At 49.6% G+C, this 12632-nt stretch overlaps 1 pseudogene; it reads left to right on the top strand.

Moving 5' to 3' along the window:
• The first annotated feature begins 3136 nt into the window (after nucleotides 1-3136).
• On the top strand, nucleotides 3137-5898 carry LOC116463209 (multimerin-2-like; annotated as a pseudogene).
• Nucleotides 5899-12632: the final 6734 nt, after the last annotated feature.

The following is a 12632-nucleotide window of genomic DNA, read 5'->3' as shown; positions in this document are numbered from 1 at the left end:
AGTCGAAAAGAAACTTCCTAAACTGAGCTCACCTCAAGGAAGCTGGAGATATATGCCACCTTACCCAATGGGTACATGAAATACAAATACAAATCCTTTTCCAGGTTGTGCAGGTTACAACTGGCCCAATTATATGCCTGGTCCCCTGCCCTGTCCTGCTGTGACTTGCCAGGGTGGGGTGCTCATTGGCCTCCAGGCTCCACTCACTTTTCTGGACGCACCCAGTTTCCATCTCCAAGTCACCCCCGAGACTGCTTCCGCTTTTGCTGTTGTTTTCTCAGCCCAGCAGAAATTCTAATATTCGCCAGGCTCGGCCCTGCTCAGGGCACCGGAGAAGGAGCCTCTGAGGAAAGTCTTGGTGCAAGGAGCAGCTCTCCCACCTGGATTTCCAGCACCCTCTGTTTTCTGGGAACTCCTGAATTTCTTTGGCCATTGTCACAGGGTCTCTGCCACACAGTTCCCCCAGTGGCTGGCCCCTGACATCTGGCAAAGAGTTAGGAATGCAGGTGGTTTTTGGCAAATATGTAGGGCCTATGAGATAAGAAAATGGGGGAAGCAAGATCACGTAGGTTCTCTGTGAGAGAGGCCCCAGGCCCATCAGGACAGAACATCCCTGGCTGACAAGGGCCATCCTCCCCTGTCCTCATCTCTGCCTGGGCTCCAGCTCCGTCCTGCCTGACAGAGGCCATGGAGCAGAGCACTGGGCTGCTGGTCAATGCCCTGGTCTTTGGATAGAGCAGTCTCCGGGTGGGGTCACAGTGGGAGAGCAGTGGGCCTGGGAGGTGCAGGGTTAGTGCAGGGCAGGGCTGCCTTGAATCTGCAGGTGCGGGGCCACCAGGCTGGACCTATCTGTATTCTCAGCACAGGAGGTTGCAGTACTGCCTGCCCTCAACCTCCTTTTCCTATTTCTGCTGCTAGAGGGCACTGAAGACTGGGGTCAGGCTGGGGGTCTTGCCATCCCCTCCTGATCTCCTCCACTCCCTGTCCACAGCTCCTGATTTCCCTGCCTGGGCTGCCCCCACCAGAAGTCTCCAGGCCTAAAATCCAGTAGGAACAGGCAGCCTAGCCTGTTCCCAGGGGTTTCTTTAGCACTTGCAGGAGCCAATAAGGCTTCAGGTAGGAAGGTGTGAGTCACCCACAGACGCCTAACAGGTGTTTCTGGAAATGTGTCCTGTGGCAGCCAAAGAGGCCGGACTCCTCAGTGTGTTTCCAAACAGAGCCAAGCACAGAGTTCATGGGTTGGAGGAGCCAGATCAGCTGCTCATTAGTGTATACTTGACAAGCCTTTGTACTGCAGGGGAGGAAAAATGATTTTCATGAAAAAAACAAACAGGAGTTTATTAACTATCTATCTATCTATTTATCTATCTATCTATCATCTATCTATCTATCTATCTATCTATCTATCTATCTATCTATCTATCTATCTATCTATCTATCTATCATCTCTTGTATGTACACAGGAAACACCTGGAGAAAACAAGTAATCCTTAAAGTGCTGGCTTAGAACTCCAGCATCTTCAACAGAAAACAATAAATGTCTAGAGAAGTGGTAGATCATGGGAAGGCCAATCTATGGCATCAGAGAAGCTTGTGGTGCCTCTGCTGTTGTCCCTAGGCCTGACAAGAGTCTGAAATTGTCTTTGGTGATCAACCTTTGTCCTGTCTGGTAGAGAGGGGAGGATACAATCAAAAGTGGCTCAATAATAACTGGAAAATAAATGGAAAAGAAAGATGTTCGTTTCATCCAGGTTCTTGAATTCATTGACATACAGTTGTACATAGTATCCCCTTATAATCCTTTTTGTTGGTGTAAAGTTGATAGTGATGTTTCTTCTTTCATTCCTGGTATTAGTCATTTGAGTTTTATCCCTCCACCATTTACCTGGTCATTCTAGGTTAAGGTTTGACAATTTGGTTGATCTTTTCAAAGAACCAACTTTTGGTTTTATTGAGTTCGCCAATGTTTTTCTATTCTTTATTTCATTTATTTACACTCCAATTTTTATTTCCTTCTGTTTCCTTATTTGGGGCTTAGGTCCCTTTGCTCTTTGAGTTTCTTAAAGTGAAATGTCAAGTTATTAATTTGAGATAATCCTTTCTTTATCCCGTTCTTTCTCAGTATATTGGCATTTACAGCAGTAAGTTTTCCTTTAAGTGCTGCTTTATCTGCTTCTTATAAGTCATAATATGCTGTGTATTTGTTTCCATTCATCTCAAAGTATTTTCTGATTTTCCCTGTGAATTTCCCTTTCATCGATTGGTTCTCAGAGTGTTTATAAAATTGTTCATCTTAAAGATGATTTTGCCTGATATTATTAATAGCAATTTCAGTTGTCTTTGTTTACTATGGATGTGTTTTATCTTTTCCATATGCTTACTTTTAAACTACTTGTATCTTTAGATCTACATTGTATCTTTAGATCATTTTTAAAATGCATTCTGAGAATCTTTGTTTTTTCTTTTGAATGTTTATCACTTTGACATGTAAGGGAATTACTGCTAAGGTGGAACAGAATTAATGTCTGCCACCTTTTTCTTAGTTTTCCGTATGCACTATGTCATTTTGCTCATCTTTTCCACCACTATTGCTTTCTTTTGTGTTAAACAGATACTTTCTACTGCATCATTTTACTTCTTTTATTGTCTCTTTTTCCTTTTTTATTTAAAAAAGTTATTTTCTTAGTCATTTCAGGGGATTCCAATTAATATCTTAATTTACCACAACCTAGATCATATTTAAAGACTTAATTTTAACAGGATGCAAAATCTCTGCTCCAATATTGCTCTGCTTCTTCCTCCATCTTTGTGGTATGAAAATGATATATACATAAATTATATGGCATGTGTGTTGTAAAGAATAATCACCTGCCACCCCCACCCCCTCCTGCCAACCACAGAGGATGCCGGTGTGAATTCCTGGAACTCTCCACTGGGTTACATGGAAAGGGGAGTGAAGGCTGCAGATGGAGTTGAGATTGCTTATTATCTGCCCTGCAAATGGGGTGATTTTTCTGGATTTCCCTGGGGGGTCCAATATAATCACAGCATCTTTATAGAGGAAGAGGCAGACGGAAGAGGGAGAACCAGATGGGGGGCACTGTGAGGACTTAGTCTGATGGAGCTGCCTTTGAAGATGGGGAAATGGGCCCTGAGCCATGGATGTGGGCAGTTGGAGAAGCTGGAAGAGGCGAGGAGGAGACAGGTTCTCCCCGAGAGCCTCCTGAAATAACACAGCCCTGACAGCAGAGTGATGTTAGCCCACTGAGACCCATTCCAACTTCAGATCTCTAGAATGGTAAGAGAACAAATTTGTGTTATTTTAAGCCACTAAATTTGTAATTTCTTACAATAGCAACCAAAAGCTAACGCTATCTGTTTTAAAGTGGTCATTGCTTTAGGAGGAAAAAGTTCAGGTTAAGAAGGTTGAGGATCGCCTGAGCAGGCACAGATACTGCCATTTTAAATAGATGCCTTTACATTTGAAAACGGTTGAGATGGCTCCCGGCTGTGGCAGGGCAGCAGGCTGGGGCCATGGCAGGCCAAGTGCAGGCCCAAATCAGACTGCAGGAGCTTCACATTCACTCTGGGCAGGCACCTGCCTCTCAGTAGCTCACTGAGAGATGAAGGCACCCAGCAGGGGTCCCCAAGGGAAGGCACAAAGAGGGAGCCAGCCTGGGATTAAGGGGCTGTGAAAACAATGCTTTTCCAGAAGTCCTAGCTGGTTACCTTCACAGCTGCTTGCAAAACAGAGAAATTCTACATCTACTCACAGCAGCCATGTCCACAGGGCTCCCGACTGCCAGAAAGTTAAAGTCATGACACCTGGCTGTGGAGATCAGTGAGGCTGAAGTGCGACAGGAGCAGCAGGAATCCCTCCTGAGAGATCTCCAGGATGACATTCCCCCGGGGTGACAGCCTACCAGGCCCGTGGAAAGCCCTGGCTAGTAACCTCACAGCTGCAGTGTGGCAAATCAAACAGAGCTGGAGTTGTCTGATAGATTCTTGGAGCAGGTGCTGCTGCCCCACATGGATGCCTTCCCGCAAGTGCATTTCGGCCCCATCTGAAAGAGCTTAAAGGAAAGCCTGCATGGCTTTTCCCAGGACATAACAAATCTGTTCCTTGATGTGGAGGCCAACCACCAGGCCATCACGATGGTCCAGGATAGTGCTGTGGCCAGGGCTGACTGCCAGGAGCTTGGTGGTAAATTTGAAGCCAAGATCCAGGAAAATGCTCAGAGAGTGGGCCAGCTGCGAAAGGATGTGGAGGACTGATGGCATGCTCGGCGCTCTGCCCTGTACACTCCCTCTCTGAGTTCCAGGCCAATGTGGACACCAAATTGAAGAGGCCAAACCCAGGAGGCCCCAAGGACTAATGGCAGCTGCGTGGTGGTGACGGCAGGGGCTGGGGCAAGGTCTGAACTGGAGAGCCTGAAGGCCAGGCTGGGCCAACTGCAGAGGAACCTCTGGGTGCTGCATGTGGCCTCGGCCTACAGGGAGGAGGAATTGCAAAACACCCCTCAGGGATATGAGGGCTACCCTGACCCAGCACATGGATGAGATGAAGGAGCTGTGCTCCGAATTGGACGAGACCTTCCATCAGATCAGCAAAATGGAGCCAGAGATGGAGGTGAACCACAGGGTGCTCTGTGAGCTGTGTGTGGTCCTGATGAAGCCTCTAATTATGGAGGCGAACAAGGTGGAGGTGGAGTAGCAGCTCCTGGAACTCAGCCTCACCCTGCAGCACCTGTGGGGCGACCACACCGACCTCATCAAGTACGTCAAGGAGGCAGCTGCCACAAGCTCTACTTTCACTTGGAGGCCATCCGGGAGTGCCACAGGGACACCATGCACCCTGAAGGAGACCCAGGGGAGCCTGGATGGCGGCGCAGCTGCACAGCTCCTAGGCTGCCCTGATGGAGGCCTGCTGGCCTCCCTCTCTGGGGAGGAGGTGATGGAGGAGAGGTCAGAGGAGGCGCACGGCCAGCTTCCCCTGCCTGTGAGCAGATCTGCCTGGCCCTGAAGGAGGAGGTGCTCGGTTGGGACTCGCTGGCTACCAGGGTGGCGGCCCTAGAGCAGGCCACGAGTGGGCCGTGGCATAGAGCTCCCATGGCCGGCAGAGCACCTGGAGCTGGCGACCACTTGGGCCCAGAAGAAGTGGTGTGAAGCCCTGGCCGGGCTGGCTCAGGAGCTCCAGCTCCTGAGATCTGACTTCAGCGGCTCGGGTGGTGCTGCAAGGCTGCCCAGCCACCTCTCTCACCTGCCTCAGGGCCTCCATGATCCGCCTCCAAGTGCAGCTTGGACAGCACCAGCGGCTCCTCCTTGGAAACTTCCAAGGGCTGGTGACAGCAGTGTCAGCCTAAATCTGGGGAAGCTGGAAGCCATGCCCAGCAGGAAAGGGAAGCAGAAGCAGAAAGGCCCGGAAGTTCCCCGGAAGAGGGACAGGAAAGAAGCTGAGCCTTTGGCAGACACACATATCAAAGGGCCAGTGCCAGATGCCTTGAACACTGAGCTCTGGCAGTCAGGCTCCCCTGTGGCCTTCTATGCCAGTTTTTCAGAAAGGACGGCTGCCCTGCAGACACTGAAGTTCAACACTAGCTACATCGACACTGACAGCAGCAACTTCCCTGAACATGGCTACTACCAAGCCGGCATTTGGTGTCTCATTTGCAGTGAGCACTGAATTTGGCCCAGGGCCAGGAACCAGGCACCTGGTGTTTGGAGGGCTCCATCAGGGACCCTGATCTGTACCACCGAGCGGGAAGCACAGCAGCCGCCTTTGCTATGGCTGAGCTGCGAAAGGGTGAGAGAGTGTGGTTGGAGTTAACCCAAGCATTGGTAACAAACAGAAACCAGCGAGGCACTGCATTCAGGGGCTTCCTGATGTTCAAGACATGAACCCTGGGCCCAGCTCTGATTGGACATCACGGACTTGCCCAGCTCTCCTTGGTCTAGGGCTCTGGCCAAGGATGGTCTGCAGATCATCTTGTTGGTCTATCTCTTCCCTGGAAAGCTTCAGCGAGAGAGTGTGGTGCACGTGGTCTCTGTCTAGCACACTGGGTTTGGCTATTTCTCAATGACAAGGAGGACTGGACTGCTTCTCTGGGTGGGACCTGGTTCCGAGCTTGATATGTCTTCTCAGACAGCATGGCCTGGACTCCAGCCCTTTGCCATACTGTGTATTCTACAGCTGCTTTGGTGGCGTGCTCCTCCTGTGGATGGAAGCTTCTCTACAGCACTTTTTTTTTTTTTTTTTGAGACGGAGTCTCGCTCTGTCACCCAGGCTGGAGTGCAGTGGCGCAGTCTCAGCTCACTGCAAGCTCCACCTCCCAGGTTCACGCCATTCTCCTGCCTCAGCCTCCCAAGTAGCTGGGACTACAGGTGCCTGCCACCACGCCCGGCCAATTTTTTGTATTTTTAGTAGAGACGGGGTTTCACCATATTAGCCAGGATGGTCTCGATCTCCTGACCTTGTGATCCGCCCACTCAGCCTCCCAAAGTGCTGGGATTACAGGCGTGAGCCACTGCGCCCTGCCTCTCTACAGCACTTTAACCCTTTCTCCTGCTTCCTATTCTCTTCTCCCTAATTGTTGGCTACAAAGTCATCTTTCCCAGAAGGAGTCTTTAAGATGGAGGTGACATTTGGACAGTATTGGAAAGCAGTCTCCAACCACTAGAGGACAGTGGAATAAAGCCAACCCGCTTGGTCTCTATCAGCCAGAAATGGAGAAGAAAACCTGGTTGAGTCAACAAGAGAAAGAAAATTAGCATCTTTCATTTCAGTTATTCCTTGTATTTATCTGTAATTTTAATTTCATATCTTTCTCTCCTTGCCATACACAGAGCAAAGGCCCAAACATGCCAAATGTGAACCAAAATGTGTATGGCCTTCACCATTTTTACTTCCTCCAGTATCTTTGGGCCATCTGAATTCTTGTTAGCATCTCTAACCAGGAGGCAGCTGAGGAAGGAGTGAAGGAGGACTGTAAAAATACCTCTCAATAATGACCAACCTTGGGGTAAAGTGATGCCCATAGATAGAGAGATAGATAAATAGATATAGATATATATGTGGTTAAGATGGAACATTTTGTGTTACGTCAATTATATCAAAATTTAAAAATTAAACAAAGAAAATAATAATAAAAGGATTCCAAAGTGGGAGGGTGGTGGCAGCAGGTGTGGAAGGTTGTGTCACTTAGGAACAGGTGTGGAAGTGAGCTGGGTAGACTTCTGAGGAGAGAACAGTCCAGGCCCAGGGGAGGGTGATGCAAAGGCCCTGAGGCAGGGGAACAGGCCCTGAGAACCAGCAAGGATGCCAGGGATAGGAGATGAACGAGCAAGGACAGAGTCAAGAACAGCTGTGCAGGGCTCCCTAGGCCTCTGTGGTGGCTTTGGTTTTACTGAGAGGAAAGGGGTGCCTTTGGGGGGTGGTATGGTTTTGCTGTGCCCCCACTCAAATCTCATCTTCATTTGTAGCTTCCAATATTCTCACATGTTGTGGGAGGGACCCAGTGAGAGATAATTGAATCATGGGGGCAGTTTCCCCAATATTGTTCACATGGTAGTGAATAAGTCTCATGAGATCTGATGGTTTTATAAGGGGAAACCCCTTTCACTTGATTTTTCATTCTGTCTTGCCTGCTGCCATGTGGGATGTGCCTTTTGCCTTCCATGATGATTGTGAAGCCTCCCCAGCCATGTGGAACAGTGAGTCCATTAAACCTCTTTTTCTTTACAAATTATCCAGTCTCAGGTATTTCTTTATCAGCAGCATGAAAACTAATTAATACAGTAAATTGGTACTGGGAGTGGGGCAGTGCTGTAAAGATCCCCAAAAATGTGGAAATGACTTTGGAACTGGGTAACAGGCAGAGGTTGGAACAGTTTGGAGGGCTCAGAAAAGACAGGACAATGTGGGAAAGTTCGAAACTCCCTCAAGACTTGTCTAATGGCTTTTATCAAAATGCTGATGATGATATGGACAATGAAGTCCAGGCTGAGGTGGTCTCAAATGGAGATGAGTAACTTGTTGGGAATTGGATAAAGGTGATTCTTGCTATGTTTTAGCAAAGAGACTAGTGGCAGTTTGCCCCTGTCCTAGCGATTTGTGGAACTTTGAACTTGAGGGAGATGATTTAGGGTATCTGGCAGAAGAAATTTCTAAGCAGCAAAGCATTCAAGAGGTGACTTGCGTGCTGTTAAAGGCATTCAGTTTCAAAAGGAAAATGCGCATAAAAGTTCAAAAAATCTGATGATGGGATAGAAAAGAAAAATCCATTTTCTGGGGAGAAATTCAAGCTGGCTGCATAAATTTGCATAAGTAACAAGGATCCAAATGTTAATCGCCAAAACAATAGGGAAAATGTCTCCAGGGCATGTCAGAGACATTTGTAACAGCCCCTCCCATCACAGGCCCAGAGACCTAGGAGGAAAAAATGGCCTGGCTCACAAAAACACAAAATGATTTCCTGGGCCAGGCCCAGGGTCCCCCTGCTGTGTGCAGCCTAGGGACTTTGTACCCTATGTCCCAGCTGCTCTATCCATTGCTAAAAAGGGCCAAGGTATGGCTTGGGTTGTTGCTTCAGAAGGTGCAAGCCCCAAGCCTTGACAGCTTCCACGTGGTGTTGAGCCTACAGGTGCTCAGAAGTCAAGAATAGAGGTTTGGGAACCTCTTCCTAGATTTCAGAGGATGAATAGAAAGGCCTGGATGTCCAGGCAGAAGTTTGCCACAGGAGCGACACCCTCATGAAGAACCTCTGCCAGGGCAGTGTGGAAGGGAAATATGGGGTTGGAGCCCCCACACAAAGTCCCCACTGGGACACTGCCTAGTGGAGCTGTGAGAAGAGGGTCACTGTCCTTCAGATTCTGGAATGGTAGATCCACTGACTGCTTGCACTGTGTGCCTGGAAAAGCCACAGACACTCAATGTCAGTCCTTGAAAGCAGCCAGGAGAGGGGCTGAAACTTGCAAAGCCGTAGGGGCAGAGCTGCCCAAGACCATGGGAGCTCACCTTTTGCATCAGCATGACCTGGATGTGGGACATGGAGTCAAAAGAGCTAGATCATTTTGGAACTTTAGAATTTGACTGCCCCACTGGATTTTGGACTTGCATGGGGCCTGTAGCCCCCTTGTTTGGCCAATTTCTCCCATTTGCAACAGCTGTAATTACCCAACATCTGTACCTCCATTGTATCTAGGAAGTAACTAACTTGCTTTTGACTTTACAGGCTCATAGGCAGAAGGGACTTGCCTTGTCTCAGATGAGACTTTGGACTATGGAATTTTGAGTTAATGCTAAAATGAGTTAAGACTTTGGGGGACTGTTGAGAAGGCAGGATTGGTTTTGAAATGTGAGGATGTGAGATTTGCGAGGTTCCAAGGGCAGAATGATATTTTGGCTCTGTGTCCCTGCCCACTCTGATCTGGAAGGGGTAAGGAGGTGAAAGCATTGATAACCCAAAGTGACAGCCTCTTTTCTAGACGTGATCCTGCCTAAATATCTCATGCCTCACAAAAGAGGGCCCTGAACTCCCTGCTTCTCCAGAGCTTCACGCAGTCCTTGAAGCACTCTCTGGCTGTCTCTGCAAGCGGCTGAACAGCTCCTCCTGGTCTCTGTGGGGGTGCAGAGGCTCCAGGTCCCCACGGCTCAGGGTCTGTCATGCTCACCAGGTCCCACCAAGGGTGCCCCCCACCGTGGGTGGTGGAGGAGACCAGGTGTAGCTGCTCTTGCCCCTACCCCTCTCCTGACCCGCCAATCTTAATAGGAGGAAGCAGTAGGGATGAGTGGAGCCATGGAGGTTGTTCCCTCCTCCTAGGACCACTTTTCTTTTCCTCTTTCTTGGTCTGTTTCTGGAAACCCATCAAAACTACCTCCAATGCCAGCCCTGAGACCCTCCCCTCCCCTGCCCTGGGGCATCACCTCCTCTTCTGCCACAGCAGGATGGTGGGGTGTGCTGTCACCTTGCTTCCCTCAGCAGCTGTGTGAGCTCCCTGAGGACAGGGGACACCCCCTCTCCCTACCCCAAAACCTGTCCCAGGGGCTGCCCCATAGCGAGGGGGAGGGGACAAAACCTCTGCCTTCCAGGATGACCTGGCTTGGCAGGAGCTGAGGAGGTGTCTCCTCAGATTTGGGGCCTGGACAAGGGCTGTCACTCTTGTGTTTCCCTTTTGGCACTACCCACTGTGGCCCCAGGCACAGCTCAACCTAAAGCCATGGCCACCACCCTCAGTTCCTGAAGCCTCCTCGTCATCCTCCTCTGCTTCATTCTACTTGGCATCGGAGGAGAGTTCCACTGTAGGAGAAACTGGTACAGGCTTCCTGAGGGACAGGGTGACAGGGCTCACCAAGAGTCAAAAATATCCAAGTCTGAATGAAGAATATGTATTCATATGCGTTTGAAATGGCGGCAAAGACTCCCTGGAAATATAAGAAGAATCCAATCAAGTTTTGTCCCAGGCTGTGGCCAATGAGAGTGGACGCAGGCAGGGGCGGGAGAGCCTTTCACACATAATTTTCATGGTTTCGATCCTGAAACAAGTGAGAATATGGAGGTGAAGGAGTAAGGAAGAGTGGGGCTGGAGCCCCGGGGACGGTCACCGAGTATACTCGCCAGATCTGTTGTGGGCCATGAGGGTCTGGAAATGAGGAATCCGGGCGGGGGCGCGCGGGGCTGCTGCAGTGACGAGGCACTGGTTCTAGATTTTTACCTAGCTGTGTTGTCATAAGGATGATATTACAGGTGATTGCTGATTTCAACCACAGATGACTTTTGGGGAAAGTTGGCTCCTGAGGGTTTCAGTTTCCACCCAGCCACGTGTTCTCTGGGTTCTGTGCGCTCCTCCCAGGGCGCCCGCTGCACCCCAGCTCCGGACCCGTGTCCTACCCAGTGGAGACCGACGAGTGGGTGCCCTGCCGCCCACCGCAAGAGTTCTTTATATATTCAGGATACCAGTCCCTTACCAGATACATGATTTTCAAATATTTTCTCTCATTCTGCAAGTTTTTTTTCTTTCTTTCTAAATGGAATCCTTTTTGAAGCACAAAAGTTTTATATTTGCATGAAATGAAATTAAACTACCTTTTATTTTGCCATCTGTGCTATTGGCATACAGTACTTAAGAAGCCTTTGCCAAATCCAGGGTCACAAAAATTTATTGCTCTATTTTCTTGAGACTTTCATAGTTTCATGTCTTACATGGGCATCTGCCATTCATCTAGAGCTAGTTTTTGTGCGTGCTGTAAGGAAGGGGCCCGCCTCATTCTTCTGCATGTGGCATCCAGTTGTCCCAGCACCATTCACTGTAGTGCAGGATGCACCTCCCCCACCTCCTGTCCCTCCTCCTGCACTTGGGGTCAGAAGTGCGTCCTGCTGAACGGTTCTCCCAGGGTTTCCACCAATGAAATCCCCTCATGTGAATCCGCATTGGGCAGATCCCAGCTGGCAGATCCCAGCAAGACATATGTTTTTAAGATAATTTTTAAAGCTGTTTAATTTTGGTTAAAAAAAGAACATAAAATTTTCTATCTTAACCAATTGTTTAGTGTACAATATGTTATTTGAAGCCTCTGAAAACCTGGTGCTTCTGTAATAAAATCTAGCCCCAGGCCAGGCGCAGTGGTTTACCTCTGTAATCTCAGCGCTTTGAGAGTCCGTGTCGGGCTGATCACTTGAGCCCAGGAGTCCAAAGCCAGCCTGGGCAACATGGTGAAACCCCGTCTCCACTAAAATACAAAACTTAACCGGGATTGGTGGCGCGCACCCCAGGGGTCCCAGCTACTTGGGAGACTGAAGCAGGAGAATCGTTCGAATTCGCGAGGCAGAGGTTGCAGTGAACCCAGATCGCGCCGCTGCACTCCAGCCTGGGCGGCAGAGCGAGACTGTCACGAAGACAAAAAAGACAAGAAAGAAAAACCAACCAAACAAACCAACCAACCTAGCCCAGGCTATAACCACGTCCACTCGGGATTTGGGATGCGGCCGCGGGGATGGGACTGGGCTTGGGTCTGCGCACAGGACGGGGAGGGGGGCACTCTGCAACGCAGGGAGAGGAAAGGCGGGTGTCGCAGGTCCGGGCGAGGACAGGGAGACCCTGTCGCGACTGAACTCTTCTGTGCATTTTCTTCACCTTTCTGTGCATCAGTATCCACATTGGATTAACACAAAATGAAAAAATTGCGGTGATGATTACATGAGGGGGTCATGGAAAGAAGCCTTTGGCAGGACTGGTCCCGGGCAGGCAGCCAGCAAAGTCTGACTGGCTGACGCAGGGGGAAGTGCGCAAGCGCTGCAGTAGAAAGTGGGGTAGACGGCCGGGCGCGGTGGCTCACGCCTGTAATCCTAGCACTTTGGGAGTCCGAGGCGGGCGGATCACGAGGTCAGGAGATCGAGACCATCTTGGCTAACACGGTGAAACCCCGTCTCTACTAAAAATACAAAAAAAATTAGCCGGGCGAGGTGGCGGGCGCCTGTAGGGAGGCTGAGGCAGGAGAATAGCGTGAACCCTGGGGGGCGGAGCCTGCAGTGAGCCGAGATCCTGCCACTGCACTCCAGCCTGGGCGACAGCGAGACTCCGTCTCAAAAAAAAAAAAAAGAAAGAAAAGAAAGTGGGGTAGACTTGGTTGAGTAACT

Source organism: Hylobates moloch, unplaced genomic scaffold, assembly GCF_009828535.3.
Source record: "Hylobates moloch isolate HMO894 unplaced genomic scaffold, HMol_V3 SCAFFOLD_29, whole genome shotgun sequence".
Lineage (NCBI taxonomy): Eukaryota > Metazoa > Chordata > Mammalia > Primates > Hylobatidae > Hylobates > Hylobates moloch.
The sequence above is the reverse complement of the archived record's forward strand: the minus strand, read 5'-3'. Positions and strand labels throughout refer to the sequence as shown.